Raw genomic sequence first — 6,356 nt, 5'->3', positions numbered from 1 at the left:
TGATTATTAGGGATTACTAGAGTCAGTAACTCGATTACTAGAGATCAGTAACAAATTATTTGATTATTGGGGTCAGTAACCAAGGTTATTGGGGTCAGTAATCGATTATTGGGAGTCAGTAACTAATTATTAGGGATCAGTAACTCAGTTACTGGGGTCAGTAACTGATTACTGAGTGTCAGTAACTGGTCACTGGGGGTCAGTAACTGGTTATTGGGTGTCAGTAAATAGTCAGTAACTGGTTACTGGGGGTCAGTAACTGGTTATTAGGGGTCATTAACTGGTTATTGGGGGTAAGTAACTAGTTACAGACTTACAGTGGAAATTCTGGTGACCAGAGTCCGACGGCCGGTGACTGGAGTCCAGCAGCCGGTGACCAGAGTCTGGTGAGATTCGCGCCAAGTATTCTCTCTTTCATTTTCTCTCTCTATGCATGTTTAAGAGGTGAGGACAAAATAGTTTTAAAATAATATGGTTTGTTAAGACTTTAGTAAAGATTTGCGCATTTGGGCATAAAGATTTGTGCATTTGGGCATAAAAAATGTTACCTTATATTGAAATGGGCTAATGAAAAAGATTGTCATTGGAATGAGAAATAAGAGGCTTAAATTAATACTAAATTGGCATTTTCCCTAACAATAACAACAACAAGATTTGCAGTCGAACTATAGATCGCTTGTGCTAACTGCATCAAATCAATTTTCTAGCATCAAACAAATATACATGATGAACTCTAATTCAAATCCAATTCTCCGTAAACCTTAATTCCAAACTACCTATTTGTATCTAATTCAAATCCAATTCTCCTTACCAAATCCAATTCTCTGTGAACCCTAATTCCCAACTACCTATTCATATTTCATACGTACAGGGCCAAGATTTTGTCGCCGATGCTTGTGAGGTAACGGAAATCTGATTTAAAAGTGTCGATCGATCAGTTGCGAGTAGGTAAGAGGGTTGAGAGGAGATCAATGTGAGAGGAGGAGAGAAAGAAAACAAACGACGTCACGATGCAGAAGCATATTAGATCTAAGAGAGAGATTAGGGTTTAAAAGATATTAATAAGAAAGTAAAAATAAAAATGAATTTTGGTAATTAAGAAAAAAGTTGAATATCAAACATAAGAAATCATGGTTTGATGATATGTCAGTGCCATATCAGTTGTCACGTAAGGTGGTCTCTAGGTGGTTCCTAAAAAGGTGGTTCACCTAGCATTACTCAAAACAAAGTGACATGCCAATGACACCTTTAACTAGTCAGTCTCAAGGACCATCATCATAATCTCATTACCTTCTGAAAATACTTGCTCATTTCGACCACCGATTGATTGATGTACAAGAATGTGCCTTTTACATGTAGGTAACTTTAAATTACTTTTGTGATGTAATTAAGTTTAAAACAGAAAACAAATGGTCTTCGTATCTTTGATTCCTCCTCAATTTGTATTCAAGTTGCTTGCATCTGATGCTACTAGGTTGTTATGGTCTCGAGTTGTTCTTAATGTGGATTGTTTTTCTCCTGGTTTTGGCATTCTACTGTACCCCAAGGAAACAAAAAAAATTAAAGGAACTTAAGCAAATAATGACAATAGTAATTACGCATGCTAAACCAGCAAAAACCAGAAAAACAGTCTACACAGGTACTTGAAAAAATGTAATATGATGATTATCATCTTGCTGTAGTAAATCGTTACGCAGTGGAAAATCTAGTTGAACTGAGACTCAGAATATGTCCTTATCTAGATTATCCAAGAGCATAAATTAGTTGTTAGTCACTAAAGCTTTACTTTTATAATTTGAGGCTTTACACCATCTTCATTAACATTACTGGTGAAACATAGACAGAAGGAACAATAGACTAATCCTGACAGAACTGGTTTTAACCACACTAGACGTTTAAATTCCAATAAGCGTTTAAGGCCGATTATGGTTTATTCTCTAAACCTTAACTTATTTTTGTATCAATGGAAGAGAGGGTGTCAAACTTATGACCTCTACAAACATTTATTGGAGAGAAATGCCTCACTAGATACCAATAGACCAAATGATATTGAACTCTACTAACAGAATGAAAATTAAATCAGTATCACTTATTTCTTGTTAAGTATTTCACTGTTACGTGTGAAATCATCATCACCAATATCACTTCACTAAAGAAAATTAACCAATTTTATATTTGTTCGAAAACAACCATCAAGCAACCTAACCTAGTAATCCAGTCCACTCTAATTCATTCTGGTTCAGAAAGAGTTCTAAGAAACAAAAATGGAAGCTGGATGTTACAGTAGTAGCTAAACCTGTATAAAAATGAATAAAACTACATGAATTTTCAGATTTTCACTTTAGTTTTATTTTTTGTTTCAAGCAAAATTTTAGGAAGTAGTGTCCTGATACACTTTTCACAACTATAGTACTGCCAAATGTTGGCATGTTAAACATGTCAATCATCAACTGAAGGGAAATGATAATATATGTTGGCATAGGGACAAATATGCATGCATCTTTGTTTCTGCAATGCAAGAATTGACGCATGGCTCATGCTAGAATTCAATCAATGTCTATATACATACAAAATTATGCATGTATATGTATATATGTGTTTTTTTTTCCGGCTACTCGAAACAAAATCTCAACCAAAACTAAATGCTACAATAGAAAACTGAAGAAGTCATGTCCCTTGCATAGTAATCTCCAATAAAGTCAGGAGGGGTTTCCCACCATAATTTCCCTAGCTGAGTCGCTCCACAGACTGCCAACATATCGATTACCTTATCTCCTTCTCCATAAATATGATTGATTCGAAAGTTAAATTGCTTAACTAAGTGCAAGCAATTCAACAGTTGAATACGAAGTTTCCAAGGGATTAATAGAGGGAAATTAAAGTAGTGAATTACCAGAGTAAAGTCTGTGTCAAGCCAAACATGAGTCCAAAGACGGTCTATAGCAATCTGAACTGCTTCCATTACTACCAACACTTCAACCTCAAGTGCACTTTGAGCAGACACATTTGAGGCGAATGCACCCAAAAAAATGTCGTTATTATCCTAAAAAACGCCGTCAAAATTTGTCTGATTCTCACCCTGAAAAGACCCATTAATGTTTATTTTTAACCATGAAGTTGGAGGGCGTTTCCAAAGCACAGGAAGGAAACATGGAGCTCTAGCTTATAGAGGAGAAATCCTAAAAGCTAAAATTATAGGAAGCGCAGATGGATAAGCAATCTCAGACTTTAAATAAATAGTAGCATAATCTTTTAATGCCAGAATAAGAGAGTGTTTTAATCTTGTTGAACAAAAGTTTTTCCATCAAACCTCAACTTATTTCTTTCATCCCACAAACACCATAGCAAATTACAGAAAACTAACTTCCAAAGCAGCTTACCCGAACGTGAAAGGCCATCACAGAAACCAGGATAATCAAACCAAGCAGAGACCACTCTGAGGGAGCTTGCATGTTAAAAACACTCAGACACCAATTCTAAATAGTCATTGTTATAGGGTAATGTAAAAAGAGATGGTCCACCGTTTCCACATCCGAACAACACAGAGAACACTTAGAGCATAAAACCGGGGTAATCAAACCAAGCAAAGACCACTCTGTTTCATTTGTATTTGGACTTTGGAGACAGCTGATTTATGTTTAATTAAGTGTTTATGTCACACCTCGGTTCTTAAGTTATTTTACGGTTATTTACTTTGGTATTATTTTAGTCTTTTACCGTGTTAAGTCACCGTTTACCACTTAAGGACCCTAGAGTTGACTTTTTCTTACATTTGGAATTTGGCAAAACTTTCTTCATGATAGTCGTAGAGGACGTTTTTACGAGTTCGTAGACATGCTATGTATTAAAATCGGAGTTAGCATGAAAAAGTTATGAAATAAGAGAGTAATTTTATGAGATGGAAAAAGGGGGTAAATATTAAATGGGTATATTTTTGGGTTTAAGTTTTATGGACCGGGTGTGGGCAGCCCAACACCCCCCCACTCACCCCTCATTCCCTCACTCACTCTCTCTCTCTCTTTCCTCCCTTCTCTCCCGAGCCCCCATTCCCCCGGAAGTCTCCAACGCCAGCTGCCGCCGTCCGGCCAGCCACCAGCTACCAGCCCACCCCAGTTCTGACCCCCATCACCTCCTCTCTCTCCCCGGCCTAGCCCCCGAGCCGTTAGCCTGTCGGAAGAGGAGAAAACTCGCCAGAGACGCCGGGAAGCTTTTTGCCGGAAATCCCACCTCCGGCCACCATAGGTCAGAATCTTTGGCTCATCATGTAGCCCTCATCAAGGTGAGTATTCCCTCAAAAGGAATTAGTCTATTTCATTGTTGTTATGGAGAAATGTATAATTGAAGTTTTTAGGGATTTATGGAAGTTTTGATTCGTTTGCCCTAGTTAGCCTTAAAAATGGACTAAGTGCTAGTTATGAATGTTGTTGAGCATGATGAGAGGAATATTCTGTGAAAATTTGAGAACCATTGGCCCTCGCCGGAATCCGGCTGCCGACCGCCGCCGCCGGCGCCCTTTAGGGGCAGTTTTTCATGATTTTGGGTTTGTTTTAATGAGAGGAGTTTAATGAAGTATAATTGGGAATATTTGGAGGAGATTTGATAAGGTTTGGGATTTATCAATGATAAAGGATTTAGACGGTTATTCGAATGGAAATCCGGCAGTTGGTTTAGCAGGTTTTAAAGTCTAAAAAGGTTAAATTATAGCTTTCAGTAAGTGCGGAGTACTGTGAGCCTTATTAGGTAAAAAGTGGAGAAGTTGGGCAAGAGAAATGAAATTATAGGCTTCCTTTTTATTTCGGAAATTTTATTAAAGTTTTGTCCTGGTTTGGAGGCTTAATGATTATTTATTGTTCAGGACGTGAGGAGGATCATTTGGAGGAAGCCTCGGGCCGTCGGCAAGCATAGCCGAGCACTGTGAGTGGACCTTTGATTTTAATATCATGCATGCGCTAAATGTCACGCCCCGGTTCTTAAGTTATTTTACGGTTATTTACTTTGGTAATATTTTGGTCTTTTACCGTTTTAAGTAACCGTTTACTATTTAAGACTCCAAAGTTGACTTTTTCTTCCGTATGGAATTTGGGAAAACCTTCTTCATGAAAGTCGTAGAGGATGTTATTACGAGTTCGTAGACATGCTACGCGTTAAAATCAGAGTTAGCATGTAAAAGTTATCAATTAAAAATGTAAGTTTTATTGGGGTATTATTTTGGGGTGTTAAATTTTGGAAGATTGGGTTATAAGTGGTGTGGACCGGTTTGGGCCAAGCCCATATATTTCTCTCCCCTCACTTCTCTCTTTTCCTCCCGATTCTCTCTCCTCCCACCCGATTTTCTCCTCTCTCCGCCCGGAAACTTCACCACCGCCGTCTGCCGCCGTCCGGCCACCACCGACCGCCAAACTGGTCCCGTTCGGATCCTTGCCTCTTCCTCTCTCATCCTAGACCGGTGCACGCGCGCGGAACACCGTCGTGAAGGAGCGGTCAACCCCGAAAGGTTCGACTGCCGGAAAGGGTTTTTCGCCGGAGCTCCGTCTTCCGGCCATCATAGGTCGTGATTTTTGGCTCAACTTGTAGCCCTCATCTAGGTGAGTAATCCCTCAAAAGGATTCGGCTAAATTCGATTTCGTTAGGGTGGTTTGTATAATTGAAAGTTTTAGGGATTTATGGATGTTTTGATTCGATTACCATAGTTAGGCTTGGAATTGGTGTTTGTGCTAGCTAGGAAAGTTGTAGAGGAGATTGAGAGGAAGATTCTGTTAAAATTTGGTAGCATTTGCAGGTCGCCGGAGTTGGTCGCCGGCCGCCGCCGCTGTTTTAGGAAATTTTGTGGTTTTTGATGTAGAATATTAAGGGGATATTATTGAGGTGAATTTAGGAATTTTTGGAGGATTTTTGGTTAGGTTTTGGAATTTGTAAAATTTGGTATTTTTGGCGGATTAATAAGTTAAAATCCGGCCATTGGATTATTTTTATGATTAGGACGTTGGAAGGTGATTTTTGAGGATGTCGGTATTTATGGAGATTTTTGGTTGGCAGTGAAGTTAAGATTTAGGACGATAGGCATGGTTGAGCGCGAGAAGCTCATATTTAATTATGCCTATTTTCTTTAAACGTTGGGATTTTATTTAAGGAATTATTTATGTTTTGGAACAGGACGCGAGAAGGCTCGAGCAGAAGAGACCTCCGACCGACTTCAGGCTTAGGCCTAACTAGTGAGTGGACCTTTGTTTTAAATAACGTGCATGCAATTGTTTATTTGGTTGAACCATTTGACGTCATTTTTATTTGTACGATTTTACTCTATTGTGATGAGTTACCGAAAATGGGATTTCGGTAAATTATAATATATTTTTAAG

Source organism: Fragaria vesca, linkage group LG2 (genome assembly GCF_000184155.1).
Source record: "Fragaria vesca subsp. vesca linkage group LG2, FraVesHawaii_1.0, whole genome shotgun sequence".
Classification (NCBI taxonomy): Eukaryota; Viridiplantae; Streptophyta; class Magnoliopsida; order Rosales; family Rosaceae; genus Fragaria; species Fragaria vesca.
The sequence above is the reverse complement of the archived record's forward strand: the minus strand, read 5'-3'. Positions refer to the sequence as shown.